This window comes from Mytilus galloprovincialis, chromosome 7 (genome assembly GCF_965363235.1).
Source record: "Mytilus galloprovincialis chromosome 7, xbMytGall1.hap1.1, whole genome shotgun sequence".
Lineage (NCBI taxonomy): Eukaryota > Metazoa > Mollusca > Bivalvia > Mytilida > Mytilidae > Mytilus > Mytilus galloprovincialis.
The window spans coordinates 75,889,227-75,900,575 of NC_134844.1; the positions used below are offsets into that span (position 1 = coordinate 75,889,227).

Consider the following 11,349-nt stretch of genomic DNA (forward strand, 5'->3'; position numbering starts at 1 on the left):
TCTTTAGTAATATATCCGTGACCGCTGTGGATAGTAAACTTGGAATTGATAGTAAATAGCAAAATCAAGTAATTTGTAGTGTATTTATGTTCCTATGACACGTACAGACAAAGGCGAAAAAAAAATTAATAATACGATTTCAAGTGAGAAAACGAAAATATAACAGATTTTGGAAAAAAAGCGTAGGGTAAAAAAAAATGTCCTGTACCCAAGTACCTATGCTTACTATTAAAGCAATAATTTGAGAAATATATATTAAGGGTTATACTAATATGTGAATATTATGAGTCCAGGTAACTCGATCAACTTGATTTGAAATTTGTACGTATGAAAAATTATATTTATTATCTGGTCATGTCTCGCGTTTTTTTGTAATGTTGTAAAAATAACAGTGTAAGTTAAGACCAAAAAGTAGACCAGGCAAATACTTTATTATCTTTACTAGTTAATTTCTGGAGATCATGTGTCTGTCATTTATTCTGTTATTCATATCTTTTAAACAACTATATTATATACGCATCATATCAATCTATCAATTAGGATACATTATTTTATTGGCACTGGCTACGGTTACATGGAAATGTAACAATAATAAAAATATTATTGTTACATTGGGGACTAAATGCCGGAATGCATGGTTGGGTAAGGAACCGATTAGTTACGAATGTAACAATAATTATTGAGGCTACGGTTACATTGCGTTATTGTTACATGCAAAACAGCAATGTTCAATGGGACTAGTAATATGTATTAAATAATAAAAGTTGAAGACATTATCTTATATTAACAATACATACAAGTATAACATACAATTTTTTGTCCATTTCAATTCTCAATTTTATACATGTATACAGAAGTTCACAGTGTTAGTTCACAGTTAGCAAACTTTGCTTTTGATGTATCAATTTTTGGTAACTGCGTTTGTATAGCTGTATGAAATTTGTGTCTTGATATTGTTTCAGTTTCGTTTCAAACGCATCCCATGCAAGTTTTAAATTTTTCACCCAAACAATATTGGTAATAGGAATCTCTTCCTCTTTTGTTCAAAGTATCATGACAGTAATACGAGTAGGTGTGCAGTTAAATACTTAAAAGTGAACAGTTTTCTCAGCCCGAGTTTTCAACAACAAACCATTGAACTATATTTTTCGCCTTTGGCACTACTAATTTGAAGTAGTATCTTTAAGAACATCAAATCCATTAATACCTTAAACTATTCAAACACCATTTGTTGAATAATAATCATGATTTATTATTTATTATTATAACAAGTATTATTTAGTAGACATGAATGAATTAAGCAACAAAACTATATTGAAGATTTAAGTTTAATAAATCTAGCGTACATTGCTGTTTTTCATGTAACAATAACGCAATGTCACCGTAGCCTCAATAATTATTGTTACATTCGTAATTAATCGGTTCCTTACCCAACTTTGCATTCCGGCAATTAGTCTCCAATGTAACAATAATATTTTTATTATTGTTACATTTCCATGTAACCGTAGCCAGTGCCTATTTTATTTGGCTTAATAACATATTATTGGTATTTAGTGCGACCGTGCACCTTTCGGTTGTCTCGAGTGTTTTCTATTATAGCAATGTTTAAGTCGTCATGTTGCGGGATTTTCAAATCCCAAAAGAAGAACACACTTCAAATTCAACAGGATTTTCGATTTGGTAACCGCATTACTTTAATATAGATCATTATATATTACATAACCTTACACAATCAATTTACTTTTTATGATTAATCTGATATGCATGCCCAATATATTTTATTCCCAAAACCTTATTTAAAAAGGAGGGGACATGGTCAAAGTGTCGTGCAAACCCAATTATTGTTTATTGTCACGGAATAATTACAAACTGTGCTATAGTTTTTAAGATTATTGGATAATTGACTTGTTCTATAGGTACATGTACCTTACTTACCCAGGTGACACATCAGTTGTACCCTTGATATTGGTATAAATTCAAATCACAGGCACTTGTTTCTATCCATTTGAAGACCCACTATTAACGTATATATTTACCAGAAATAATGGTTTTAAGCGGAGAGGTGAAAAAATTAGTTGTGTACCTTCTCGAAAATATCACGGAAAATATACGTTGATAGTGGGTCTTCCAATGGATAGAAACAAGTGCCTGTGATTCAAATGCTTATTGATATATTAAAAGAAGATGTTGTATGATTGCCAATGAGACAGCTGTCCACAGAATCCGGGTCTGTTCGCGCCCAATCACGTTCGCACCGTTCCACATTCGCCCCCATTCACTTTCGCACACCACATGTTCGCACCCAAATTTTGCGAAAAGTTCGTTCGCACCCCACACGTTCTCACCCAATTTTACCAATTTTTTGGAGGTGTATTGGTATAAATATATATGCCATTGTTGCTAAATAATTCGAGATACTGACAAGTTTTTTTGTGTCATGACAAGTTTATAAAAAAAAAGTCCTTGTTTTTAAGTCAGATTATGTTATTCTGACAACAACTATTTCATTTGTGTGTTGAATAATTCTTAATCGTGTTTTGGTTAGTGTATTGAAATAATTTGTTTTTCACTGTTTCTAGTCAATTAAGTGTGAATCTGACAACATGTTGAACAACTGGTATGCATGGTAAGTGTATTGCTATAATTAATATTTATTTTATTAGTATTTACATCAAAGCAATTTAAAACAACAATCATGATTTATAAACAACAGTAAACAATAACACCAAGTTAGGCTGTTTATAAATACCAATTAGCAATAATCATACATAATCAACATTTAATAATTAATCATCAGATTGATAAAAAAAAATCTATTCAATAAATTCTCAAATTTTATTCAAAAAGAATACAATTATTTGTTATATCCATATGAATAATTTCTAACAATTTAACTTAAATTTTATTAAAAATTGGGCGCGAACATGTAGGGTGCGAACGGACGTGGGGGGCGAAAATGTGAGGTGCGAACGTGTAGGGTGCGAAACTATATTGGGCGCGAACGGACCTGATACCCTGTCCACAAGAGACCAAAATGACACAGACATTAACAACTATAGGTCACTGTACAGCCTTCAACAATGAGCATAGCCCATACCGCAAAGGCCCCGATATGACAATGTAAAACAATTCAAACGAGAAAACTAAGATACATGTATATGTACATTGTACATGTTGTATATGAAGATTAATTAGATTAAAGTAAACAATGTGGTATGTTTCCAAAATAAATGCTATCCGCTAAAGACCAACTGATGTTGATCCAATTACTAGCCAAACAAATGATACATACATGTAGGTTACCATACTTCCTTCATTTATATTATGATTATTGAGTATTTTTTTGGAAACATTTCAAACCTTTACATGCTGTTTTATATACATGTTACTACAGTTCAGCGACTCAAGTTTAAAAGGCAAAAATTTATATAAAAGAATTTAAACTTAATATCATTTTGTATGAACATCATGTTGAATATTTACATTTTCTCAAAAAGTTTTTATTTTACTTAGCTAATAAAGAAGATGATGGATTCCCAAACAGAAATCTTGATGACAGTGAAAAAATTGAAGAATTGCACCAATTGTTACAGAGAATCGATTTCAAGCAGAAACAGATGCTCAAAAATAAGGGAATACAACAGCCATCCATGTTCCTTCACATATCATTTGCATATAAAGGTATATATTGTATATATATATATTTTGTCTACATTTTCTGAATTTATGATTTTAAAAATCTTTCAAAAGATATAAATGTACATTGTAAGTCATGTAATTCAAATAGAGACGTGCCATTGTCTTTGATAAAAGATAGAGTTACATGTATGCCTTTTTAGTATTATCAGCTTATATACTTACTTAGCCTTGTTAAAATCTATAAATATACCTTATGTATATTACATGTATGTTGAAATGTCTGTCAGAATATATACATATATACATGTTTATATATATATATATATACAACTCGTCTAAACATCAACCTAACAATGTTAGATCTGTAAATTTGCTTTCACAAATTTTTGGTTCGTCCCTCGCCGGGATTTGAACCCATGCTACTGTGATATCGTGACACCAAATCGCCTGCAATGCAGCCGTCCCGCTAGACATATATATATATATTGAGTATTGGGAATCCTGTACACCCTTTCCTTAGACCAAGTTTAACAAATATAATATGAATGTTTAAATTCAACTAATTATCTCCTGGCAATACACATTTATTTTAGGAACTTTTTATGTTTTATTTTGCAGTAAGCAGCTGTTTGTGATGCTTATAGGCATAAACAATCTAGTCTGGACATGTAAAACAGCAGCTGGTTCTATTTTGAAGTAAGCTATTTCATGTATTTGGTGATTACATTAATTTGACATGACCAGACCAAGTCTTGGGATAAATTAATAGTACTCATTGTCATGATTGTACTAGCTTTTTATTGTTTTATATATTTTATGGAAAATACTGTTAGTTGAGGCCTGCAAAAATTAATTTATAAGGAGATGAAGTGTGGTTGCCAATGAGAGTAGAGACATCTAACAAATAGCATGAATAGAGTCATGGAGGATTGAAATCATACTCATTTTTATTAGAGTGTTACAAAATAATTGCAGGAAAAAAAAAACAACAACAAAAATCAAAATAATTGTGTATTTAGTAGGATTAGCCAAATCAAACAATAACTGACTTAAATCTTTTGAAATTTTCACATTTCTATTGATAAAATATTATTTTATAGATCAAATAATAAATAGATAAAAGGGCAGTAATCCAGTCTCAGATTTTTGTTTTGGTTATATTGTATACAGCTGATTGTATTTTAATACTATTTACAAATACTTCTTTTATGTCAAAAGAAAAAAAAAATTGCTGTACCTGATATTGTGATTTATATTGAAATTGATAAAGACAACAAACTCAATAATGAGCTATTCCAATATCAATCTCCCTAGGGAAAAAAGGGGATGCTACCTAATTTTAGACCTCCATAGTGCCCATAGACACATCAAACACTTGCCAAAATATAAGCCTGAATCCCTGAGGGGATCACATCAAATTATAAAAGTTGTATATATTCTACACCGTGAATAAGACCAAACAATGATAGAAGGAGTTAGTTTTAAAATATAATTGAAAAACTAAACTGATACAAATCAATAATTTTTTTGATGTTGATAAATAAATCACAATGTGTAATAGTTGTAATAAATTGTTATGCCAGCCTACAAAAGTAGAAGGGGTTTATGTTTAATGAACCATGCTTTTGTTTGTTTATTCTTTCATCTGTTCTGCTTTAGGTTCAAGTTTTGGTAAAAGTTTTTGGTCAGGATAGTTGTTAATGATGTTAACTACCAATCAACTTAAAAATAAATATACATGTGCCTTATGTTATGATCTTTCTAAGGATAAATTAATGGTTTGACCCCAATTTCATGGTCCATTGAAAATAGAAAATTTATCACAACTTCTAGCTATTCTTTTTATAGAGTTATTCCACGAGATATTTTTAGGTCACTCATTAGAATATCTTTTAAATATATGATTTTGATTACAACTGCATTAAGATAGAATAATTGCATGCAGAAAATTATTGCTTTTGTCACATATATATCACTTGTCAATTTAATAAAATTAAACATTTTTTTTTATTACTTTATTACAGAAGCTACAAAATAGAGCTAAGGCCCTTTAAGCCAAGAAACTGCCAGTGTCAGAAAAGGACAAACTTAGAAAGGCCATGCAAATTGATTTAATGTCAAGTTGGGACAGTGATTCTGTAGATAAACTCGCCTGATCACAACTGGGATTTGACTGTCACAAGATTTTAAATCTTACATGGATAAACTAAAGTCATTTACTAGACTGTAAATACCAGAGACAGCTGAATGCACAAGGCAAAGAGCTGAGGTCCAAGTAAATCGGAGAGGCCTTGTCACAAGAAATGTACAGAACTTGCATGAATTTTTACTTAAGGGCATATGACAAAAAATTGAGAGATATCAATAAAAATTTCTTTAAATTTTAATAAGGACCAATTCAAAGGTACACTTTTGGAATTTGCAAGAACAAAAATACCTTCATGTTTACTTTTGAATTATAGTTGACAGTTTTCAGTTTAAGGGGGAACCCTTAAAATGAAGTGGTTTGGTTTATTGAATTTGATTATTTTTTAAAGTAAAAAAATGAATTACTGCTCTTTTATTTCAACATTTGCATTTTCTATTAAAATTATTTACAAGTGCAGCATATCGGTGACATCATATTATGTTATTGTGTTTGGTTAAGCTACATATTTCTTTTTACTTAAACTTTCTGTTGCCTTTTCTAATTAATTAAATGCTGAATAATAATTTGAGTGTGGCTCATTTCAGTGTCTTGTATTTGCTGTCAAGATTTTTCCTGTAAGATTTCACATTATTTATAATCGCTTGGTCAAAGGGAGATAACTATTTGAATCTTCACATTAGATAATCTGCGAAGAGGATTATGTAAAATGTAAATAGTTGAAAATTAATTTTATGGTTCAATAAAATCAAAATAAGTTATTGCCATTCATTATAAATTTCTATCAAAAATAAGGCTCAAAGAATTTTTTTATTTTATTTATATAAATAATAACAAAGTACACACATCATGCACATGTTGACTTCATAAAATTTGTAAACAAATAAAATTGAAAATAAAACTAAATTTTTAACTAATCAGGAGACCGTCAATACACCAAATATATTTATAAACTTATTATTTTCTTCAATTGTCCAAGTACATTCAATATTGATAATTTTTTGCTTGACATTACATAATTTTGTTGATAAAAGTTTATTTGTGTGCTATTTTATTCAATTGTACATATTTGAAGTATTACATTACACCTTATTATTTTTATTCTTGCATACAGCATTTGGAATGAAATTTTAATCAATGCAGGATGTTTTTTTTGTCGAGCCTGCAACTTTTGTTGCAGAAAGCTCGACATAGGGATAGTGATCGGGCGGCGGCGTTAGCTAACTTTTTAAAAGCTTTATATTTTAGAAGGTGGAAGACCTGGATGCTTCATACTTTGTATATAGATGCCTCATGTTACGAAGTTTCCGTCAGTCACATGTCAAATGTCCTTGACCTCATTTTCATGGTTCAGTGACCACTTGAAAAAAAAGATCAGAGTTTTTGTAATGTTGAATTCTCTCTTATTATAAGTAATAGAATAATTATATTTGGTATGTGCGTACCTTGCAAGGTCCTCATGCCCATCAGACGGTTTTCACTTGACCTGACCTCATTTCATGGATCAGTGAACAAGGTTAAGTTTTGGTGGTCAAGTCCATATCTCAGATACTATAAGCAATAGGGCTAGTATATTTGGTGTAGAGAAGGACTGTAAGGTGTACATGTCCAACAGGCAGGTGTCATCTGACCTTGACCTCATTTTCATGGTTCAGTGGTTATAGTTAAGTTTTTGTGTTTTGGTCTGTTTTTCTTATACTTTATGCAATAGATCTACTATATTTGTTGTATGGAATGATTGTAAGGTGTACATGTCTAGCGAGCAGATGTCATCTGACCTTGACCTCATTTTCATGGTTGAGTGGTCAAAGTTAAGTTTTTGAGTTTTGGTCTTTTTATCTAATACTATATGCCATAGGTCAACTATATTTGGTGTATGGAAATATTTTATGATCTATATGTCAGTCGCGCAGGTTTTATTTGACCTCGACCTCATTTTCACGGTTCATTGCTCAGTGTTAAGTTCTTGTGTTTTGGTCTATTTTTTTAAAACTAAGTAATAGGTCAACTATATTTGTTGTATGGAAGCTTTGTTAGCTGTACATGTCTGTCTGGCATGGTTCATCTGACCTTGACCTCATTTTCATGGTTCATTGCTCTTTGTTTAGTTATCTTGGTTAATGTTAAGTTTATGTGGCAGTTTTTAATAAAGCTTTATACTTAGGACTATCAACATAATATCAATGATAAGTAAAGAAGGCGAGACATTTCAGTGTGTGCACTCTTGTGAATTTACGAATTATGTTAATCATGTAAATAATGTTATGTTTTTTGTTTTTTGCTTTTTGAAGTTTTTAAAATTGACAAATAATGCTAGCAGGGGAGATTATTCATTTAATATTTATGATGCCAAACTTGAAATTTAGAGGTGCCTATGTTTGCTATTTGTTATAACCCAATTGTTATGATTCTTAAATAATCTATACAAGTAAGCATGTTAATTTGTCAATAACAATTATTTTATTGATTAGTTTGAATTTGATGAGGTTCTTTGATGTACAACTTGACTTTTTTAAACAAAAGTGTTTTTTTATTTGTTTTAAATGTTTTTAAAATTGTATAACAAACTTTTTGACATTTTATTTTAATTTATCACCAAAACAACTCTAATTTGTCAGTATCTGAATAAAATTAATTTGTTAGATACTTTGTTTCTTTTATTGAAGTATATACAAAGGGAGATAACTCAAAATTGTTTTTTTTTATTATTCTGACCCGATTAGAAGTGATGAAAATAACTATATTGCCCAAGACAGGATGACAATAAGAAAATGCTAGAAATTGTTGTGTATGGTTATGCTTTGTCCAAAAGTTTTTGTTATCTCCTGTATTGTATATTGCTGCCATTGTCAAAATCCAAATCACACATAGATAGCCTTGTCCTATAGTTTATATCTGGTGTTTGTGTTTTTTGTATGTCTTAGATTCTAACTCTTCAAGTTCTTATATAAATTCAGATGCATTGCCATTCTTTACATATAGGTAAAGGCATATTTACAAAATGGTATTGAGCTTTGCAAATGAGTGACATGTATTCGTTGGATTATTGTTTAAGTTTCATCTTAAAAATAGTCTTCAATGTTACTGACAAATTATACATTTGCACATTGCCATTTGAAACCACAAATATTATTCTACTGTAAATACACAGAGCAGCAATCCATGCCTTTCAAGTCTAATACTTTGTAAACATGGATCAGAAAAGTTGGAGGATCAATTTTATATGTACAGTAGCTACAAAGTTATCACCATTAAAAATTCCTGTTTTTCCTAATTTTTGTTTTTTTATTTAATTAGATATTTCCAAACCAGATATTTGGGTTAAAGTAAAAACAAATCCCCAACATCCCTTTTCCAAAAAAAAATTTGTTTAAAAGCAGAGGGAAAAATTCTGGAAATATTTTATGATCTATATGTCAGTCGCGCAGGTTTTATTTGACCTCAACCTCATTTTCACGGTTCATTGCTCAGTGTTAAGTTCTTGTGTTTTGGTCTATTTTTTTAAAACTAAGTAATAGGTCAACTATATTTGTTGTATGGAAGCTTTGTTAGCTGTACATGTCTGTCTGGCATGGTTCATCTGACCTTGACCTCATTTTCATGGTTCATTGCTCTTTGTTTAGTTATCTTGGTTAATGTTAAGTTTATGTGGCAGTTTTTAATAAAGCTTTATACTTAGGACTATCAACATAATATCAATGATAAGTAAAGAAGGCGAGACATTTCAGTGTGTGCACTCTTGTGAAATTACGAATTATGTTAATCATGTAAATAATGTTATGTTTTTTGTTTTTTGCTTTTTGAAGTTTTTAAAATTGACAAATAATGCTAGCAGGGGAGATTATTCATTTAATATTTATGATGCCAAACTTGAAATTTAGAGGTGCCTATGTTTGCTATTTGTTATAACCCAATTGTTATGATTCTTAAATAATCTATACAAGTAAGCATGTTAATTTGTCAATAACAATTATTTTATTGATTAGTTTGAATTTGATGAGGTTCTTTGATGTACAACTTGACTTTTTTTAAACAAAAGTGTTTTTTTATTTGTTTTAAATGTTTTTAAAATTGTATAACAAACTTTTTGACATTTTATTTTAATTTATCACCAAAACAACTCTAATTTGTCAGTATCTGAATAAAATTAATTTGTTAGATACTTTGTTTCTTTTATTGAAGTATATACAAAGGGAGATAACTCAAAATTGTTTTTTTTTATTATTCTGACCCGATTAGAAGTGATGAAAATAACTATATTGCCCAAGACAGGATGACAATAAGAAAATGCTAGAAATTGTTGTGTATGGTTATGCTTTGTCCAAAAGTTTTTGTTATCTCCTGTATTGTATATTGCTGCTATTGTCAAAATCCAAATCACACATAGATAGCCTTGTCCTATAGTTTATATCTGGTGTTTGTGTTTTTTGTATGTCTTAGATTCTAACTCTTCAAGTTCTTATATAAATTCAGATGCATTGCCATTCTTTACATATAGGTAAAGGCATATTTACAAAATGGTATTGAGCTTTGCAAATGAGTGACATGTATTCGTTGGATTATTGTTTAAGTTTCATCTTAAAAATAGTCTTCAATGTTACTGACAAATTATACATTTGCACATTGCCATTTGAAACCACAAATATTATTCTACTGTAAATACACAGAGCAGCAATCCATGCCTTTCAAGTCTAATACTTTGTAAACATGGATCAGAAAAGTTGGAGGATCAATTTTATATGTACAGTAGCTACAAAGTTATCACCATTAAAAATTCCTGTTTTTCCTAATTTTTGTTTATTTATTTAATTAGATATTTCCAAACCAGATATTTGGGTTAAAGTAAAAACAAATCCCCAACATCCCTTTTCCAAAAAAAAATTTGTTTAAAAGCAGAGGGAAAAATTCTGGAAATATTTTATGATCTATATGTCAGTCGCGCAGGTTTTATTTGACCTCAACCTCATTTTCACGGTTCATTGCTCAGTGTTAAGTTCTTGTGTTTTGGTCTATTTTTTTAAAACTAAGTAATAGGTCAACTATATTTGTTGTATGGAAGCTTTGTTAGCTGTACATGTCTGTCTGGCATGGTTCATCTGACCTTGACCTCATTTTCATGGTTCATTGCTCTTTGTTTAGTTATCTTTGTTAATGTTAAGTTTATGTGGCAGTTTTTAATAAAGCTTTATACTTAGGACTATCAACATAATATCAATGATAAGTAAAGAAGGCGAGACATTTCAGTGTGTGCACTCTTGTGAAATTACGAATTATGTTAATCATGTAAATAATGTTATGTTTTTTGTTTTTTGCTTTTTGAAGTTTTTAAAATTGACAAATAATGCTAGCAGGGGAGATTATTCATTTAATATTTATGATGCCAAACTTGAAATTTAGAGGTGCCTATGTTTGCTATTTGTTATAACCCAATTGTTATGATTCTTAAATAATCTATACAAGTAAGCATGTTAATTTGTCAATAACAATTATTTTATTGATTAGTTTGAATTTGATGAGGTTCTTTGATGTACAACTTGACTTTTTTTAAACAAAAGTGTTTTTTT

At 29.9% G+C, this 11,349-nt stretch overlaps 1 long non-coding RNA gene across 1 annotated transcript; it reads left to right on the plus strand.

Moving 5' to 3' along the window:
* The first annotated feature begins 1,579 nt into the window (after positions 1-1,579).
* Positions 1,580-6,674, plus strand: LOC143083672 (uncharacterized). Its single transcript, XR_012980829.1, has 4 exons — positions 1,580-1,680; positions 3,514-3,681; positions 4,258-4,335; positions 5,664-6,674. It is a non-coding gene; the product is annotated as an uncharacterized LOC143083672 (long non-coding RNA).
* The last annotated feature ends 4,675 nt before the right edge of the window (positions 6,675-11,349 follow it).